We start from the raw sequence: 24,904 nt of genomic DNA on the forward strand, positions 1-24,904 counted from the left end.
TGAGCACTTTTGAAGTAAATACTTAAAATTTACGCATAAATCTATACTTTCGTATATTAATTTATGTGAGTAAATGAAGTAGTTATATATATATATATATATATAATCCGAGTCACATGCAAGGCGGGTACCCTACCACCTGAGCTACCATACCAGACACATAACTAATACAGATCATGCAAACTGCAACGATTGTTGAAAATACAATATAAAATAAGTCATTTTTTTTTAATTTTCATGTGGTGTTGCTATTGTGTCAAATGTAAAACTCCAACTAAAATACACTATCTTGGTCTTCAGGCATCAAAATATAGTACTTGTTCTGACTGCAGTAATATTGTAAGGTCTATACTTGCTCCACGCATTAGACATAAGCACGGACACACATTAAAAACTTATATGTACTTTTGGAAAGAATCTTCAATGAATAAACCTAAACATAGATTACATGAACAAAACCTCTTTCGTAGAACTACACGCTTATAATCATCTTCAAGTCCAACATAAACAAGTTCTTAATGAGTCGTCCCCTTAAGTAATCCAATTTACCAAATTTCCCTTGCTACGATATTGTCCTATTGATTACTGCACACTGCACACTCATTAGCCTTTTTTTACCCAGGAATCACTACTTATCAAGGTCCGGAGGCAACTGGAGGATAAGGGTGAATGGGTATACATTAGTTAATGTGATTATACGTAGTAAACAAAAGTAGTGGGAATTTTGTAAATTTGATTACTTAGGGAGCTGATTCATCAAGAACTTGTTTACATTGGACTTGAAGGGGGTGGCATAGATTGAAGCTCAGGTGAACGATAAAGCAGGGACAGGCTTGCTACGTCTCTTCTGTAGGAAAGAGGTTGCAGGGAAGAGAAAAGGGCGTCTCTTACAAAGATACGAAGTCTATTTTGAACTCTGTCAAGGCAGAATGAGCTGCTTCTAGCAGCTTCTGCCCAGATGTGGCAACAGTACCCCATCATTGGCCGTACCTGGCTTTTATATAGGTAGAGAATCGCATCAGGAGTGAGATATCTACTGGAGAGGTAGAAGGATCCTACTATTTTTCCAGCAACCTTGGCAGTGAATTTGATATATGTGTTCCATTTCAGCTCAGGAGTAAAGGTTAAGCCCAGAAGATTGTCAAAACATGAAGCCTCTCCAAGACGAGAGTCATTTATTTCAATTGGTGCATTAAAAGTAACCAGCCACCTCTTTCTCCATGGCTTCCTAGCCCCTTTATAAGTGGTGAAAAAAAACGAAAAAAAACCTCAACTGTGGAATGTACCTACTTCTTTTCAGCAAGGGATGTAGTCATCCAACTACTAAGGACCCAGGCTGATGTCTCAGAAGTAGGAGTTTACATTCGCTGGGATCAAAGATCGACTTTGTTTGGATGTTTTGCTTCTGTTCCGTTCTTACGGATGGCTTGATTCAGCGAAACAATTTAAATTTACTTTCTGATCAAAATTTATCTTTCTATTCTCAGACACTTTCCATTTTATAAACGTCCGCATGTGTACGTCATTGAATTTTTCCTTATTCTCCAAGATTATTTGTTGGTTTATTTTATTCGTTCAGAGGTTTCCTCAAATAAATCGATCCGATGTCAAATCTGGTTCGGAATAAAGATTTATTAGAATCGGGACGCCATTAATCTAGAATTCGTGTTAGGTATCTTTCGTATCTGTTGGTTTCTTTTCCACTACACTATTCGGAAATCATTGCCGGGACCTATGGAAATTCCACAGCGGACTCTTTCACATGTAATATATTAATGTTGGAATTCAGTGGATATTATCGTAGCTCTTTTGATAAAACTGCAAAAGTATTTATCTAAGCCAGCAGGGACGCTCGGCGCAGCCCTGTCGTAAAACACACTTTTTTTAAAACACAGGAATCACTAAATATCAAGACCCAGAGGCAACTCGAGGATAAGGGTTAATAAACATACATTAGCCAATGTAACTATAGCGTAGTAAACATAAGTAGTGGGAATTTTGTAATTGGACTAGTTAAGAGAGACGGTTCATCAAGAATTTGTTTACGTTGGACTTGAAGACGTTGATATTGTAGTCAGCTGGAAAGCAGGAAATCAGAAGAGAGTTCCACGGGCGTGCAATTCTAAGAAAGAAGCTTTATTCATGGAATCTACATTTAGGTTTAGGCACAGATAAAGAGTGTGGGAAATTATTGATAGTGGTTTTGACTAGACGAGTGTTTTTCGTGAAAGTTTGGTGAGGGAGGACCATAGATTGAAGCTCAACTGAGCACCTGCCATGAAAATAACGATAAAGCAGAGACAGGCTCGCAACGTCTCTTCTGTGGGAAAGAGGTTGCATGGAAGAGAAAAAAGGGCCTCCTCCACTAAGTAACGAAGTCTATTTTAAACTCTGTCAGGGCAGGATAAGCTGCTTCTAGCAGCTCCTGCCCAGATGTGGAAACAGTACTCCATCGTTGGCCATACCTGGCTTTTATATAGGTAGAGAATCGCATCAGGAGTGAGATATCTACTGGCGCAGTAGAAGGATCCTACCATTTTTCCAGCGACCTTGGCAATGGATTTGATATACGTGTTCCATTTCAGCTCAGGAGTAAAGGTTAAGTCCAGAAGCTTGTCAAAACATGAAGCCTCCCCAAGACGAGAGCCATTCATTTCAACCCATGTTAGATTGGCATCAGAGCCTAGATGGTGTAGAGATAGAAGCTTGGTTTTAGATGCATTAAAAGTCACCAGCCACCTCTTTCCCTATTGTACGACTTGATCAAGATCAGAGGAGAGAGAGAATTAGAGAGAACTTGGTTGTTTACGGTCTTTGATGTGCTACCATAGATTGTAGTGTCGTCAACATAAATGTAGATCAGGAAGAGAGTTGGATCCAGGATGGTCTCCTGGGGACTCAGCATTAATACTATGAGCTTCTGATTTCTTCCCATCAACCACTACTCTTATGGCCCTATCGGAGAGAAATGATTTAATAATTGAGAAGATATTTCCAGCTATGGTATAGCTGTAGATCTTGTGAAGTAAACCTTTATGCCATATCCTATCAACGGTCTTTCATATGTCAAGAGCAATTGCCCTAGAAAGGAAGCCTTTATCGAGAGTTTCAATCCTATGAGAAATAACCCTAAGTACATCCGCTGTAGATCTAGCAGAACGGAAACCATATTGCATGCCACTAAGAAGGTTATGTTTGCTGTTATGTTATGTTATGTTTGGTGGTTGACTACTTCTCTATTTAACACAGATTCAAGTAACTTACTTATGATGCACAGGAGACTTATTAGCCTGTACTGAGAGGGAGATTACCGATCACCTGAATTCTTAAATACAATGCATATCAATGAGATTTTCCAGAGTGTTTGGAAGCAATTTTCCTTGAGACAATGCTTAAACAGCTTTGTAAGGATGGGAGCTAGTTCTGGTTAAAGTTTTTTGAGCACTATAATTGGAATGCCGTCGGGACCAGTTGCTTTACTGAAGTCAAGGTTTTTGATTAGTTTGGCAGCATCACGCGCAGATATTTATATGTCGCATAGCGTGTTTTCTTATATAGGAAATACGGGGAGGGGTGGCAGCCTTAGCCGCATAGAATAGAATTAGCTGCAAAGTTCTTGGCAAAGAATTTGACTTTGTCTGATGCTGACGAGATTACTTCAGGTCCATTAATGTTAGTTGGAATAGAGCACACGCTTCTATTCAGGATCCTGTTTGCTATTTGCCAAAACTGGTGGGAACCAAGCCACTGATCAGCCACTCGGGTTCACACCTTGTATGAAAACAGTTGCAAGGAAAGAAAGACAAGGAAGGAATTCGATTTTTCGTTTTACAGTTTAAACAACAGACATTTATTTACAGGTACTTCCCCAATAACTCCTTTCTCTTGTTAAAAAGTCTTTTTGTACTCCAATATGCCTAACAAAACTGCCGTTCGCCATGTTTTATTTCTCCCTGTCGCTCTCAAGCTACGTTTTTCTGTGTTTATAACATTTTCCCCCTTTCTAACTAAGTAATAGTCGGGCAACGCCGGGTAGAAGTATTCAATTGTTTGTCATCTGTTTATTTGTCTATCTAATCGTCTGTCTAGCGGAGTAAACAGCAGCTTCAATCGTTGGGAAACAATAAGTTGGGCGGGCATGCAAGTGTCGAAAAGGTCAAAGGGTCAAGTTGTGACATGTATCAAACTGGGTGGCCATTGAATTGCACCAGAAGTATTCGAGCGGGGACCGGACGAGACGTGTCAGGTGTTCCGGTTTGAGCAAGCTTAGTAGGCTGGATTTGAGACGCCCAACAAAGAAGATGCTTAAAGAAGGTCTCACCATGAGGGAGGTGACGGTCTTCAATGGAGAACCCCCAAGCTAGACATTGTCGATCATTCCATTTCTGTGAGGGAATGTCTGGGAGTGAATAATATATATATATATATATATATATATATATATATATATATATATATATATATATATATATATATATATATATGATTAAATTCATTCAAAACATATCGCTAAAACCAAAACGAAACAACATCTAAGTAAATCGCGATATATTCAGACAGCTGGCGAGATGGTCCAGGGGTAAGTGTTCAGGCTCATTACCGTTGGGTCCCGATTTCGAATCTCGCTAGATACAGCCACTCTGATGAGTCGTAGACGACGAAAGACGTGTCAGTGGATAATTACACTTTAAAAATAATATATATATATATATATATATATATATATATATACTAGCAGAAGTACCCGTCGTTAACTGGGTTCAAAAACAGCCTACTGAAAATGGACAGTGATTGATGAAAGTATGATAGGTTATGAAAAGGAGGGGGGTTGTAAAGAGATAGGTTTTGATACTCCAAAATTTTACCCTAAGCAAAATATAATGAAAGTAAAGATAATTTTCGCGAAAATATATTTTTTTATATCAACTTTGTTTCCATTCGTAGCCAAGAGTGACCAACAAAATGATGTTTCCTTACAAAGAGAAAATGTTATATATATATATATATATATATACAAGAAATAAATGTTACCATAGTCAATAAAAGTTTGTATTTTTAAGTAGTTTGTAAAAAACAATTTTTTTTAAATTCACGAACCGGTTTTTAAAAAAATCAAAATGGCAGCGACTTTGAAATGGAGAGCCCAGTTTTCAATTTGAAGGAGGGGCACCTGGGCATTCTGTGTTAACAATTTAAGAGAGTTCCATCAACGTAAGGAATATTTATAAACATATTTTAATGTTTTCCGTTATTTTGTGCTTGAGGAATATTCGATTATGGCATGGGTAGTTTATATAAAAATTCATTTTAGTAGTTATCGCCTCAAATTTCGTTTTAATTTCGGTTCGCTGAAATTATTTCAAGTAAAGAGCATTAAAAACTATTTCAAAACAAAAAAAAAACATGAACTGAACTTTTATTGACTATGGTAACATTTATTTCTTGTATATTTATTTTTTCGGGTAGTCGTTTGTTGGCTTTTCTGCTAAACACTCTTACTAAATAATATCGACGAAATATCGAAAAACAAAGAAACAAAAACAGTTTTGAAAAATAATGAAGCTTTACTTATTTTAGTAAAATAATCCGAAACAACAAAATGAGATATTTAAAAAGTATACACGTGATTACTTTAGTTTTTTGAAGCAAAGAATCGATATAAATATGAATAAGAAGAAAATGGCACCCTTTTCAAACAGAACAGCTTTGTTTCAGTTTTACAGTATTGAACGGTGTAGTATTGCGCCGTCGGATTCAGGGTTGTACTATTGTAATGTAAAGAACACGCAGAAAGGGGTTAATCAACTGAATACCTTCTAGTACACTGACAAAAAAGCTTAAACAGATATATAAATAAAAATAAAAACGTTATGTAAATGTTTTGAAAAAGACACGTAATCACGTGAGCAGGATTTTTTCCTTCTTTTGACACGATAACAAATAACGTTCTTATTCTTTATTATTTATCTATTTCCGAAAGAGTGCCACGTGCAAGTGGAGAAGGAAAAAACAGAGTTATGCAAAATTTGTGTCGAGAATTGTCTAAAGTTCCGATTTTTTTTTCTTTTTTTTTTGGCTTTCACTTTAATAAGAACGTGAATTTATGAGGTGAATTTATTCGACACAATATGATTCAACTAAAAAAATAAATAAAAGCTTACGTGAATTAAGATTAAAGTAGAGGTGCTATTATGGACCGTCACCTCTTTTAAAAAACCTTGTTAAACTTTGTGACATATTTACATTCTATGGAGATCAGGCGCGAACTAACACCCAATAATTTTATTATACCGTATTTCTTCAAACTGAAACATAATTATCAAAGTATACTTACGCAAATAGATATGAAAAGTCTTTGTTAAAGTTTGTGCCATATTTTCTATGGAGTACAGACGCGAACGCAGACCCCACAATTTTATTATACCATCCCTATTTAAGTTAAAACATACTTATCAAAGTATTCTTATGTAAATCTATATCAAAAACCCTTGTAAACGTTCTGCCAGATCAAACATACCCATTCCTGATCCTCGGTACATTTTCTATCATTATATGTAATCAGTTTTTTTAAATAGTCACCCATATAGGAGCCTAGTCGTGACCAGACACACACACACACACACAGACGTTCAGCTTTATATTATATATATATATATATATATATATATATATATATATATATATATATAAACACACGTCGTCTTTGGTTCCTGTCTTGAAGCGTCTCTGTTACAGCAGGTTCCAGCATCGCCAAGGACGGTTAGCGAATACCTCCAGAAGTGAGCGGCAGCATATAGGTATGTCGTCTTCATTATGTGTATGATATATGTTGACACGCCGCACCAAAACACCAGATGAGTCGGAAATGAGCTGGAAATGTCTTCTCAACTATTAAATCATTTCCCTCTGAAAGGTTCAGAAGAGTAGTGGTTGATGGACAGAAATCAGAAGCTCATAGTATTAATGCTGGAGTCCCTCAGGAGATCATCCTGGATCCAACTCTCTTCCAGATCTACATCAATGATCTTTCAAATCACTTCCTTACATAATTCGTAGACATTTATGCTGACGACACTACAATCTATGGCAGCACATCAAACGACCAAGTTCTCTATCTGATTTCCCCTCCTCTGATCTTGAGCACGTGTTACAATAGGGAAAGAGGAGGCTGGTTACTTTTAATGCATCTAAAACCAAGCCTCTATCTTTACATCATCAATGCTCTAATCCCCCATCTGTCATCAACTGAAATGAATGGCTCTCATCTTGGGGAGGCTTCATTTTTTCACAAGCTTCTGGGCTTGACCTTTTCTCCTGGTCTGAAATAGAACGTTAAGTAAATAGACGTTAAGGGATCTGAGGACAAGAGTCCGTTAGATAAGCAGTTATATAACGCAGTAAGGTAAGAACAAGAACAAACTACATAACAGCTCGGTCATTTGCATACGTTCGCTGTCGTACAGCTGCTGCTGCTGCTGTTGCTATCACCTGCGCATCCGCTCTCTGCTGCACACAGAGGCGTCGATTTTTTTCATTCTTACAGGAATCATCAGGGGCACCTTTGTGTAGCTTACTTGCTATAGTTATGCGTTCAAACTATTGCAGATTATTATCTATTCTACCAATAACAATGCGTGTATTCCTCTGCTTTGCGTATTGATGAGGCAATTTATCTATTAAGTGATATTTTTATTCCGAAATGTATACTGCCTTGGTCCGTTCTATTCCCCTCCACAGAAATCGTTTGCGCTTTACTCTGAAATCTTTCAGACCATAAAAGATATCTAACAAAAGACACTGAATCTGATTCAGATGAAAACGAATAAAATGACATTCACCGCCATTATCGTCCGACGGACGCCGATTATTCACAACGAGCAAGGGTGGACAATACAACGAAAATGACGAATATTGCGAGGATTTAGTAGCCATAATTGGCCAGAATTTTATGTTGGTTATTCGTATGTTGTCGACGTAAGTTTTTCATTAATAATTCCTTATCTACTTGTGTTGCCATTCTATTAACGCTCTGCATGATTGCGGTTTGGCTTATCTACGCTAATTCCGTTTTATCTTGCGCCATCAAAATCTTTGCAATATATATGTAATTACATGGGCACATAATGTGTATTGTATAGAGAGCATTGTCTTAGCTTCCTCAACCCCTCAAATGAATATATGATAATATATATAATAATTAAGCTACACAGAATCTTTCGCCTTTTATCGTCGTGAGGATTTGGTAGTCTATTGCATGGAATTGATGTTACCGCATATTTTATATATTCACGGTGTGTTAAGTTTGCTAGTGAGCTAGCAAACTAAACACCACGTGAATATAGACCCAATTTTTCTTGTTCTCCCTGGATCGCCACCTTGTCGTGGTGGAGAACCTTGTGTGTTCCGATGAACCTGAGAGCGACGCCATCCAGAGCCTAGGCTCCTGGTAGGGCCACCCATGGCGGTAAGGTTGAAGGGGAGGTTCCAGACAAAGAGTGATCCAAAAGACCTCAACGGCTGATGCAGTGGATGATGACAATAATGACACAACGGCACTGAAGGCGGATGAAGGCTGCAACAGAGGTGCGTCTCCAGTCGTCGTGGTTCTCCATGCCATTGGAATCAGGCCCTCCTCTGCCAAGGGGCTGTGTGGTGGCTGCAGGCGCATCAGTCTCCCCATATTAAAAGACATCACGCGCAGGCGTCCTCCCAAAAGGGAACACATCCTACTCTACATCATGGATGGAAAAGTCTTGTGACAGTTTTAGTCATTAAGCTCCCGGAGTGAGGCAGAGAGAACTCTCCCTTAATTCCTGGATAGAAAAAGTCCTGTGCCGACCAGGAAGTTGTGACGGGAGCAGGACAGTCTAGTCTGGCAGCTCCTAGCTACAACCTAGCACATAGGCAGTGGGTGCCAGATTCAGTCACTAACCTCACGGAATGAGGCAGAAAGAGTTTTTTTGGCAGCTGCATCCATGACTGAGCAGCCCTGTTTAGGATCCATTCTGCTCAACCCAGTAGGGGAGGGAGGTTAGAAAAGGTACCCCTAAAAATAGCCTGCCTCAAAAAAAACCCCTGTCTGGACTACCGCATCCAGAGGGATTACCACCACGCGGTCGGAAAAAGAAAAAACTTACGCCTATATTTTGGAACCTGGAATGTGAGGACCCTCATGGACAACAAAACAAGTGATCGACCCGAAAGAAGAACTGACATTATCTCAAAAGAGCTAAGGAGGTTCCAGATTGACATAGCTGCGCTCTCTGACACCCGACTGGCTGACGATGGGCAGCTGAGGGAGGAGAAAGGTGGGTACACCTTTTTTGGAAAGGAAGGCCTGCAGAAGAGCCACGTATCCATGGCGTGGGCTTTGCTATAAAGAACAGCCTCATCTGCCACCTCAATGAGCCCCCTGTGGGCATCAACGAACGCCTAATGACCATGCGCCTGATGCTTGCGGGCAGCCAAATGGCCACTGTGATTAGTGCGTATGCTCCAACACTTGATGAACATGATGATATAAAGGAGACCTTTTATGCTGACCTTGACACCATTTTATCCGGGGCCCCCAAGGGGGACAAGATAATCCTACTTGGGGACTTCAATGCCAGAGTGGGACGAGACCATCAGCACTGGAGAGGAACGCTTGGAAGAGAAGGAGTTGGGAACATTATCTCAAATGGTACACTCCTACTGACAAAGTGCTCAGAACATAACCTGATCATCACGAACACACTTTTCCGACAAAAAAACGCATTCAAAACACCATGGATGCACCCTCGAAGTAAAATCAGGCACCTCATTGACTATGTCATTGTCCGTGCCAAAGACCGCTGTGATGTGCTGAACACCAGGGCAATGACCAGTACAGACAATTGTTGGACCGACCACCGTCTTATTCGCTCCATCATGTCTATCCATTTAATGCGGAAGCAAAGGATGCAAAAAAGACAGAGCCGACCAAAGCTCAACATCGAGCAGCTGGGCGATATCACCTACCAACAACACCTTCAGGCGGCTCTTTGCGCGGACCTGCCCAAGCAGTATCCGCATGACGCTAAAGAGCACTAGGACAAGCTGTCCTCTGCCATCATAGACTCCAGTATAAGCATCCTAGGACAGAAAAAGCGGAAACATCAGGATTGGTACGATGAAAACGATACCGAAATCCAACAGCTTATAGACATCAAGAGGCAAACTTTTATCACCTGGCAGAATAACATCAATTGCAAGGTTAAAAGAGCTGCCCATGCCAAGGCTAAAGCGGCTGTCCAATCGGCAGTCAGGAAGCTGAAGAACCTCTGGTGGATGAAGAAGGCTCAGGAGATCCAGCAGTTTGCTGACTCTGGGGACACCAGAGGATTCTTTGAAGCCACAAAAGTGGTATACGGCCCCAGATACCGTTCTCTGACCCCCCTTCGGTCTAAGGATGGGCTCACGCTGCTGAAAGGAAAGGGAGAAATAACAAATAGATTGGAAGAGCACTACGGGGATCTTCTGAACAGGGACACCACTCCAGAGATGGAGGCCCTTGAAAAACTTCCTCAACAGCCCATAATTGAGAGCATGGGAGAACCACCCAGTCTGGAAGAGGTGCGAGATGCAATTAGGAAGATGAAAAACAACAAGGCGGCTGGTTCTGACGGCATCCCAGCAGAAGTCCTGAAGAAAGGCGGTCCTGATCTTTTCAGACACATCCATGCCCTGCTTCTCAAAATATGGGAACAAGAGAAAATCCCTGCACAACTTAGAGATGCCCTCGTTGTCTTCATCTTTAAGAAGGGAGACGAGGCAAACTGTAGGAACTACCTGGGCATTTCTCTCCTCTCTACCACAGGGAAAGCCCTAGCTCGGGTTTTGGCCAACAGGCTTACACCCCTTGCAGAAACCATCCTTCCCGAATCCCAAAGTGGCTTTCGCCCAAATAGAGGCACGATGGACATGATCTTCACTGCTCGTCAAATCTAAGAAAAGTGCAGGGAGCAAAACTTACCATTATACATAGCTTTTATAGACCTTATTAAAGCCTTTGACTCGGTGAACCGTCAAGCCCTTTGGCTGGTTCTTGCAAGGTTTGGATGCCCAGAGAGGTACATTTGGGTACTGAGACTGCTACATGACAATATGTCAGCTACAATCCTCAGTAGTAGTGGATATGAAACAGAGCCCTTCAGGGTTGACACAGGAGTGAAATAGGGATGTGTCATTGCCCAACCCTGTTCTCCATCTTCATTACTGCTATCCTCCATCTCACGGACAAACATCTTCCCCGTGGAGTTCGGATTATGTACAGAACTGACGGGCGACTTTTTAACAGCAACAGATTCAAGGCCAAAGGTCGAACAACACCATATCCATTATGGAGCTACAGTATGCAGACGATAACGCCCTTGTAGCCCTCTCAGAAGAGGACCTACAGTGCACACTGGTTGCCTGCACGAGGGCGTACAAACAGCTAGGACTAACAATAAATATAAAAAACTCAAATCCTTCATCAATTACCACCAAACAGTACTCCAGTCTCACCCCCCAAACGTCTCCATCGACAATGCTAGACTGGAAAATGTGGACCACTTCCCATACCGAGGCAGCATCCTATCATCAAAAGCCAACATAGATGATGAAATACAACACCGTCTCAGCTGTGCCAGTGGGGCTTTCTCAAGGCTAAGGAAGAGAGTATTTGAGAACCGTGACCTTCTGGCAAAGACCAAAATCATGGTATACAAAGCTGTCTTGCTGCCCACTCTTGTCTATGGATCGGAGACCTGGACCACATACGGGAGGTACGTAAAACCCTGGAGATGTACCACCAAAGATGCCTCCGAAAAATCCTCAGAATTACTTGGAAGGACCGACGCACCAACACCAGCGTCCTGAGTGAGGCTGACATTCCTACTATCACCGCTACTGTTGCTCAACGCCAGCTTAAATGGACTGATCATGTTGTCCGAATGCCGGATCTCCGCCTCCCAAAACAGATTTTCTACTCTCAGCTTGTTGAGGGAAAGCGTGCCCAGAGAGGCCAAAAGATGAGTTATAAGGACAACACCAAAGTAAATTTAAAGCGGTTTCACATGGACCTTGAGACATGGGAGGACGTGGCTGGGTGCAGGTTGGCATGGAGGAGAGCTGTCCACGAAGGTGCTGCGCTTTATAGCAGTGACCTAAATCAAGCTGCTGAGGATAAACGCAAGCACAGAAAGGACAGATTATCAACCAGACACACCCCACCACACCCCACCCCAACTATCCTTTAGCCTTTAGCCTTTATCTGGCTAAATTGCAAAAGAAAAATTGGGTCTAAGATTGAGCTCTATGCTCACCTGACGAGCATCAGAAGCCACAACGGAGGACAGTCTTACTCGGACACGAGTGACCGCCGATTATGATGATGATGATGAGATATAGATATATATATATATTATATATAATTTTTACATGTATATGTTGAACATAGCGGGCCTAGGAATTAAAACTGCATTTCTTTATTTCATTTTGTTTTTCTTCATATAAAATAAACAAAGCTCCTTTAGATTATATATTAGGTTTACGGATTTGTATATATATATATATATATATATATATATATATATATATATATATATATATGCATATATATATATATATGCAAGTATATATATATATGCAAGTATATATATATATATGCAAGTATATATATATATATGCAAGTATATATATATATATATATATATATATGCAAGTATATATATATATATATATATATATATATGCAAGTATATATATATATATATATATATGCAAGTATATATATATATATATATATATATATATATATATATATATATATATATATATGCAAGTATATATATATATATATATATATATATGATTGTTGAGCTGGATTAAATCCGACGATATGAAATAAAATGGAGGTGGAAGGACCTGGATACTCAACGTTTCGCCCGATTTATGCGGGCTTCTTCAAGAGGGATGGTCATTGACGAGAGAGTCGGAGGATTGGGGCTATATATAATGATGGGGGAGAGCAGCGTGTTTTCCTTATGTAAATTAGATGTCATATATATATGTATATACATTTTATGAGAGAAGAACTAATTAGAGTAAACTAGTGTAGTGGATTACGTCTAAAAGATAAAATATCGTAGAGATTAAAAATTGTGTTTGGAAATATAGCGGTGATAGATTAAATAAATAAAATGACACGAGATTACGAAAGAATCGTTTTTTTTTTTGTTTTTTTTTTAAATTAGAAATAATTGAATTGGGATAAAATAGCGCAGTAACTTAAAAGATGGTATCTAAAAATAAGAATAGGAGGTGATAAAATGGAGTCTAAAAATAGATAATGATAAAATACAGTAAATAAGTAAAATAAAAATAAAATTAAGTGAAATTACGAATTTTTTTTTTTTTTTTTTTCGCGTTTAACCGGTGTCTAAGTTGTTTTCTTTGATAATTATTTTCGACAGAAAGGGAGCAACGTGGAAAAAACCTTTTCTTTGCTTAATTATTTTGCTGGAATGGGAGATTATAGCTGACTCAATTAAACGTCGTGTGGATCTGTTATGTATGTGTTTAAGGAAAGTTGCTTTGTTAAAATCAAAATGGTGGTCGTTTTCCATGATGTGAAAAAATATGGCGTTGAGTGTATTGTTGTTTTTTACATCTCTTTTGTGTTCATATATTCTTTTATTTAAATTACGTTGAGTTTCTCCTACGTATATTTTTCCACAATCAAGGCAGGGTATGGAATATATTCCGGCTTTGGTGTTAATGTTGGTGTTAGTTATAATTTTACGTGTTAGATCCCTAATTGTTAAAGAGTTTAGTTTTGTTATTTGAATGCCTGTCTTATTTAGGTTCTTATATATTGTGTCGTTGTTTTTATTAGTTGGTAATGTTAATTGTCTGTTGTGTATCTGGCTATTTAAGGAATGTTCTCGGTTTCGGTAAATTTTTAGTGCTTTTCTTTTTGTATTTGCCAAAAAATGTTGAGGGTATTGCAAGTTCATGAATGTACGTTCGATATACTCAAATTCTTCCACGATGTATTCTTCACTACATATTCTCAGGGCCCTAAGAAAAAATCCTATTAGAATACCTCTTTTTACTTTATCATCGTGATGAGAGTAAAAGTGTATGTAATCATTTTGTGGGGTTTTGGCATGTCTATTTTTAGAATTCATCGAAACCGGACCCATGAAATATAAATTGCCCAAGAGTACCTCCTACTATAGATATATTGATGATATTTTAATTTTTCTCCCTATATCTTCCAAAATAGAGAATATCACTGATAAATTAAACAAGATTGAACCCACTATTAATTATACGTATGAAAGAGAAAATAACAACTCCATACCTTTTCTGGACATCAACATCATAAATAACAATGATCATCTAAGTTTTAAAGTCCATCGGAAAGTCACGAATAAAAATGATTACATACACTTTTACTCTCATCACGATGATAAAGTAAAAAGAGGTATTCTAATAGGATTTTTTCTTAGGGCTCTGAGAATATATATATATATATATGCAAGTATATATATGTATATATGCAAGTATATATATGTATATATATGCAAGTATATATATGTATGTATATGCAAGTATATATATGTATATATATGCAAGTATATATATATATATATGCAAGTATATATATATGCAAGTATATATATATATGCAAGTATATATATATGCAAGTATATATATATATATGCAAGTATATATATATGCAAGTATATATATATGCAAGTATATATATATATGCAAGTATATATATATGCAAGTATATATATATATGCAAGTATATATATATATATGCAAGTATATATATATATATGCAAGTATATATATATATATATGCAAGTATGTATATATATATATATATGCAAGTATATATATATATATATGCAAGTATATATATATATATGCAAGTATATATATGCATATAAGCAAGTAGATATATGCAAGTAGATATATGCAAGTATATATATATATATGCAAGTATATATATGCAATAATATATATATATGCAAGTATATATATATGCAAGTATACATATATGCAAGTATATATATATGCAAGTATATATATATATATGCAAGTATATATATATATATATGCAAGTATATATATATATATGCAAGTATATATATATATGCAAGTATATATATATATATGCAAGTATATATATATATGCAAGTATATATATATATATGCAAGTATATATGCAAGTATATATATATGCAAGTATATATATATATATGCAAGTATATATATATATGCAAGTATATATATATATATGCAAGTATATATATATATGTAAGTATATATATATATGCAAGTATATATATATGCAAGTATATATATATATGCAAGTATATATATATGCAAGTATATATATATATATATGCAAATATATATATATATATATGCAAATATATATATATATATATGCAAATATATATATATATGCAAGTATATATATATATGCAAGTATATATATATATATATGCAAGTATATATATATGCAAGTATATATATATATATAAATATATATATATTCAAGTATATATGCAAGTATATATATATATGCAAGTATATATATATATGCAAGTATATATATATGTACTTACTCTCCTGTTTGTGAACCTACATATTTTGTTGTAACTTTTTTTCTACTGAACCAATATTCGAAATTTTTTTTTCAAAATGTAGCTAATGAGGTTTTCTATCCAAGTATATAACCTGTTTGACATTGGTTGCGAACGGAATTAGTGGTGTGGGTTTGAATGTGTCTCGATTCATTAAATTTCGGATTTAAGCATATATTCAACCACTACCGTGGTTGAATGATATATATGCAAGTATATATATATATGTATATGCAAGTATCTATATATACATATGCAAGTATATATATATATATATGCAAGTATATATATATATATGCAAGTATATATATATATATATGCAAGTATATATATATATATATATATATATATGCAAGTATATATATATATATGCAAGTATATATATATATATATATATGCAAGTATATATATATATGCAAGTATATATATATATGCAAGTATATATATATATATGCAAGTATATATATATATGCAAGTATATATATATATGCAAGTATATATATATATGGAAGTATATATATATAAACAAGTATATATATATATGCAAGTATATATATATATATATGCAAGTATATATATGCAAGTATTTATATATATATATGCAAGTATATATATATGCAAGTATATATATATGCAAGTATATATATATATGCAAGTATATATATATGCAAGTATATATATATGCAAGTATATATATATGCAAGTATATATATATATGCAAGTATATATATATATATATATGCAAGTATATATATATATATGCAAGTATATATATATATATATGCAAGTATATATATATATATGGAAGTATATATATATATATATGCAAGTATATATAGATGCAAGTATATATATATATGCAAGTATATATATATATGCAAATATATATAAATATATGCAAGTATATATATATATATATATATGCAAGTATATATATATATGCAAGTATATATATATATATGCAAGTATATATATATATGTATATATGCAAGTATATATATATATTCAAGTATATATATGCATATGCAAGTATATATATATATGCAAGTATATATATATGCAAGTATATATATATATGCAAGTATATATATATGCAAGTATATATATATGCAAGTATATATATATATGCAAGTATATATATATGCAAGTATATATATATATGAAAGTATATATATATATGCAAGTATATATATATATATGCAAGTATATATATATATATGCAAGTATTTATATATATGCAAGTATTTATATATATGCAAGTATATATATATATATATATATATATATGTACTTACTCTCCTGTTTGTGAACCTACATATGTTGTTGTAACCTTTTTTCTACTGAACCAATATTCGAAATTGTTTTTTCAAAATGTAGCTAATGAGGTGTTCTATCCAAGTATATAACCTGTTTGAACTTGGTTGCGAACTGAATTAGTGGTGGGGGTGTGAATGTGTCTCGATTCATAAAATTTCGGACTAATGCCTATATTCAACCACTACCGTGGTTGAATGATATATATGCAAGTATATATATATATATATGCAAGTATATATATATATATATATATGCAAGTATATATATAATTATGCAAGTATATATATATAATTATGCAAGTATATATATATATATATATATATGCAAGTATATATATATATATATATGCAAGTATATATATATATATGCAAGTATATATATATATGCAAGTATATATATGCAAGTATATATATATGCAAGTATATATATATATATGCAAGTATATATATATGCAAGTATATATATGCAAGTATATATATATGCAAGTATATATATATATATGCAAGTATATATATATATATATGCAAGTATATATATATATATATGCAAGTATATATATATATATGCAAGTATATATATATATGCAAGTATATATATATATATGCAAGTATATATATATATGCAAGTATATATATATACATATGCAAGTATATATATATATGCAAGTATATATATATATATATGCAAGTATATATATATGCAAGTATATATATATATACACATATATACACAAGTATATATATATATATGCAAGTATATATATATATACAAGTATATATATATATATACATATATACACAAGTATATATATATATATGCAAGTATATATATATATACAAGTATATATATATGCAAGTATATATACATATGCAAGTATATATATATATATGCAAGTATATATATATATATTCAAGTATATATATATGCAAGTATATATATATATATGCAAGTATATATATATATATATGCAAGTATATATATATATGCAAGTATATATATATAGATGCAAGTATATATATATGCAAGTATATATATATATATATGCAAGTATATATATATATATGCAAGTATATATATATATGCAAGTATATATATATGCAAGTATATATATATATATGCAAGTATATATATATATATGCAAGTATATATATATATATGCAAGTATATATATATATATGCAAGTATATATATATATATGCAAGTATATATATATATATATGCAAGTATATATATATACATGCAAGTATATATATATATATATATGCAAGTATATATATATACATGCAAGTATATTTTTATATATATGCAAGTATATATATATGCATGCAAGTATATATATATATATGCAAGTATATATATATGCAAGTATATATATATATATATATGCAAGTATATATATATATGTAAGTATATATATATGCAAGTATATATATATGCAAGTATATATATGTATATATATTCAAGTATATATATGTATATATATGCAAGTATATATATGTATATATATGCAAGTATATATATAGATATGCAAGTATATATATATATGCAAGTATATATATATATGCAAGTATATATATATATGCAAGTATATATATATATATATATATGCAAGTATATATATATATGCAAGTATATATATATATGCAAGTATATATATATATATGCAAGTATATATATATATGCAAGTATATATATATATGCAAGTATATATATATATATGCAAGTATATATATATATATGCAAGTATATATATATATGCCAGTATATATATATATGCCAGTATATATATATATATATGCAAGTATATATATATATATATGCAAGTATATATATGCAAGTATATATATGCAAGTATATATACGCAAGTATGTATATATATGCAAGTATATATATGCAAGTATATATATGCAAGTATATATATATATGCAAGTATATATATATGCAAGTATATATATATATATGCAAGTATATATATATATGCAAGTATATATATATATATGCAAGTATATATATATATTCAAGTATATATATGCAAGTATATATATATATGCAAGTATATATATATATGCAAGTATATATATATATGCAAGTATATATATATATATGAAAGTATATATATATATGCAAGTATATATATATATGCAAGTATATATATATATGCAAGTATATATATATATATGCAAGTATATATATATATACATGCAAGTGTTTATATATATGCAAGTATATATATATATATGCAAGTATATATATATGCAAGTATATATATATACAAGTATATATATATATGCAAGTATATATATATGCAAGTATATATATATGCAAGTATATATATATATGCAAGTATATATATATATATATATGCAAGTATATATATATGCAAGTGTATATATATATATATGCAAGTATATATATATATGCAAGTATATATATATGCAAGTATATATATATATGCAAGTATATATATATATGCAAGTATATATATATATGCAAGTATATATATATGCAAGTATATATATATGCAAGTATATATATATATATATATATGCAAGTATATATATATATGCAAGTATATATATATATATATATGCAAGTATATATATATATATATATATATGCAAGTATATATATATATATATATGCAAGTATATATATATATATATACAAGTATATATATATATATATATGCAAGTATATATATATATATATGCAAGTATATATATATATGCAAGTATATATATATATATATGCAAGTATATATACATATATATGCAAGTATATATACATATATATATATATATATATATATATATATATATATATAATTTGGGGTGGAGAGGGCTGCCGTAAGCCGTGGTGAAGGCAGCCTTTCCCGGAAAAGCAAATCTCTGATTTAAAAAACTATAAAGCGGAAGACCATTACCCGCATAAAGCTGGTCTGAATTTTAATTTGTTGCTGGCTATCTTGCTCTTGCTTGTTGCTGGATCTCAACATTTTGAACCGAGATAGAGACTAAGCTGTCGTACAAAGCTAAGACTCTGTAACATCATATTTGTATAGATACTTACGCAGTTATTTGGGCTCATGGATTTTAAATGTCTGAGGGAGTGGCACTCATCCGACAAGACGTTGCAATTATCATATATATATACACATGTATATATATGCATGTATATATATATGCATATATATGTGCATGTATATATATGTAGATGCATGTATATATATATGCATATATATGCATGTATATATATATGCATATATATGCATGTATATATATGCATGTATATATATGCATATATATATATATATCCATATAGATATGCATATATATATATGCATATATATATATATGCATATATATATATTTGTGCATATATATATATTTATGCATATATATATATTTATGCATATATATGCACATATATATACATATATTCATATATATATATATGCATATATATATATTTATGCATATATGTATGCATATATATATATTCATATATATATACATATGTATATATTTATGCATATGTATATGCATATGTATATATTCATATATATATGCATATATATATGCATATATGCATATATATATATGCATATATATATGCATATATATATGCATATATATGCATGTCTATATGAATATATATATGCATATATGCATATATATATATGCATATATACATATATATATGCATATATATACGCAGATATATATATTCATATATATATATGCATATATATATTCATGTATATATATATGCATGTATATATATGCATGTATATATATGCATGTATATATATGCATGTATATATAAGTATATGTATATATATATGCATGTATATATATAAGTATATGTATATATATGCATGTATATATGCATGTATATATATATGCATATATATATATATGCATGTATATATATATGCATGTATATATATATGCATGTATATATATATATATGCATGTATATATATGCATGTATATATATATATGCATGTATATATATATATGCATGTACATATATATGCATGTATATATATGCATATATATATATATGCATGTATATATATAATTATATGCATGTATATATATATACATGCATATATATATATGCATGTATATATATATACATGCATATATATATATATGCATGTATATATATGCATATATATATATGCATAGATGCATGTATATATATGCATATATATATGACTAGATGCATCTATATATATGCATGTATACATATGCATGTATATGCATGTATATATATATATATGCATATATATGCATGTATATATATATATGCATGTATATATATGCATGCATATATATATGCATGTATATATATATGCAAGTATATATATATATGCAAGTATATATATATGCAAGTATATATATATATATGCAAGTATATATATATGCAAGTATATATATATGCAAGTATATATATATATGCAAGTATATATATATGCAAGTATATATATATGCAAGTATATATATATATATAAGTATATATATATATATATGCAAGTATATATATATATATGCAAGTATATATATATATATATGCAAGTATATATATGCATATAAGCAAGTAGATATATGCAAGTAGATATATGCAAGTATATATATATATATATGCAAGTATATATATGCAATAATATATATATATGCAAGTATATATATATGCAAGTATACATATATGCAAGTATATATATATGCAAGTATATATATATATATATGCAAGTATATATATATATATGCAAGTATATATATATATATATGCAAGTATATATATATATATGCAAGTATATATATATATGCAAGTATATATATATATGCAAGTATATATATATATATATATATATGCAAGTATATATATATATGCAAGTATATATATATATATGCAAGTATATATGCAAGTATATATATATGCAAGTATATATATATATGCAAGTATATATATATATGCAAGTATATATATATGCAAGTATATATATATGCAAGTATATATATATGCAAGTATATATATATATATATGCAAGTATATATATATATGCAAGTATATATATATATATGCAAGTATATATATATGCAAGTATATATATATATATATGCAAGTATATATATATATGTAAGTATATATATATGCAAGTATATATATATGCAAGTATATATATATATGCAAGTATATATATATGCAAGTATATATATATGCAAGTATATATATATATATGCAAATATATATATATATATATATGCAAATATATATATATATATATGCAAGTATATATATATATGCAAATATATATATATATGCAAGTATATATATATATGCAAGTATATATATATATATATGCAAGTATATATATATATGCAAGTATATATATATATATATAAATATATATATATTCAAGTATATATGCAAGTATATATATATATGCAAGTATATATATATATGCAAGTATATATATATGTACTTACTCTCCTGTTTGTGAACCTACATATTTTGTTGTAACTTTTTTTCTACTGAACCAATATTCGAAATTTTTTTTTCAAAATGTAGCTAATGAGGTTTTCTATCCAAGTATATAACCTGTTTGACATTGGTTGCGAACGGAATTAGTGGTGTGGGTTTGAATGTGTCTCGATTCATTAAATTTCGGATTTAAGCATATATTCAACCACTACCGTGGTTGAATGATATATATGCAAGTATATATATATATGTATATGCAAGTATCTATATATACATATGCAAGTATATATATATATATATGCAAGTATATATATATATATGCAAGTATATATATATATATATGCAAGTATATATATATATATATATATATGCAAGTATATATATATATATGCAAGTATATATATATATGCAAGTATATATATATATATGCAAGTATATATATATATATGCAAGTATATATATATATGCAAGTATATATATATATGCAAGTATATATATATATGGAAGTATATATATATAAACAAGTATATATATATATGCAAGTATATATATATATATATGCAAGTATATATATGCAAGTATTTATATATATATATGCAAGTATATATATATGCAAGTATATATATATGCAAGTATATATATATATGCAAGTATATATATATGCAAGTATATATATATGCAAGTATATATATATGCAAGTATATATATATATATGCAAGTATATATATATATATATATGCAAGTATATATATATATATGCAAGTATATATATATATATGCAAGTATATATATATATATGGAAGTATATATATATATATATGCAAGTATATATAGATGCAAGTATATATATATATGCAAGTATATATATATATGCAAATATATATAAATATATGCAAGTATATATATATATATATATATATATATGCAAGTATATATATATATGCAAGTATATATATATATATGCAAGTATATATATATATGTATATATGCAAGTATATATATATATATTCAAGTATATATATGCATATGCAAGTATATATATATATGCAAGTATATATATATGCAAGTATATATATATATGCAAGTATATATATATGCAAGTATATATATATATGCAAGTATATATATATGCAAGTATATATATATGCAAGTATATATATATATGAAAGTATATATATATATGCAAGTATATATATATATATGCAAGTATTTATATATATGCAAGTATTTATATATATGCAAGTATATATATATATATATATATATATATATATGTACTTACTCTCCTGTTTGTGAACCTACATATGTTGTTGTAACCTTTTTTCTACTGAACCAATATTCGAAATTGTTTTTTCAAAATGTAGCTAATGAGGTGTTCTATCCAAGTATATAACCTGTTTGAACTTGGTTGCGAACTGAATTAGTGGTGGGGGTGTGAATGTGTCTCGATTCATAAAATTTCGGACTAATGCCTATATTCAACCACTACCGTGGTTGAATGATATATATGCAAGTATATATATATATATATGCAAGTATATATATATATATATATGCAAGTATATATATAATTATGCAAGTATATATATATAATTATGCAAGTATATAAATATATATATATATATGCAAGTATATATATATATATGCAAGTATATATATATATATGCAAGTATATATATATATGCAAGTATATATATGCAAGTATATATATATGCAAGTATATATATATATGCAAGTATATATATATGCAAGTATATATATATGCAAGTATATATATATGCAAGTATATATATATATATGCAAGTATATATATATATATATATATGCAAGTATATATATATATATGCAAGTATATATATATATATGCAAGTATATATATATATGCAAGTATATATATATATATGCAAGTATATATATATATGCAAGTATATATATATACATATGCAAGTATATATATATATGCAAGTATATATATATATATATATATGCAAGTATATATATATGCAAGTATATATATATATATACATATATACACAAGTATATATATATATGCAAGTATATATATATATACAAGTATATATATATGCAAGTATATATACATATGCAAGTATATATATATGCAAGTATATATATATATATTCAAGTATATATATATATGCAAGTATATATATATATATGCAAGTATATATATATATATATGCAAGTATATATATATATGCAAGTATATATATATATATGCAAGTATATATATATATGCAAGTATATATATATATATATATGCAAGTATATATATATATGCAAGTATATATATATGCAAGTATATATATATATATGCAAGTATATATATATATGCAAGTATATATATATATATGCAAGTATATATATATATATATGCAAGTATATATATATACATGCAAGTATATATATAT

Source organism: Euprymna scolopes, chromosome 11 (assembly GCF_053919585.1).
Source record: "Euprymna scolopes isolate OS-2025 chromosome 11, ASM5391958v1, whole genome shotgun sequence".
In the NCBI taxonomy this organism is placed as follows: domain Eukaryota; kingdom Metazoa; phylum Mollusca; class Cephalopoda; order Sepiida; family Sepiolidae; genus Euprymna; species Euprymna scolopes.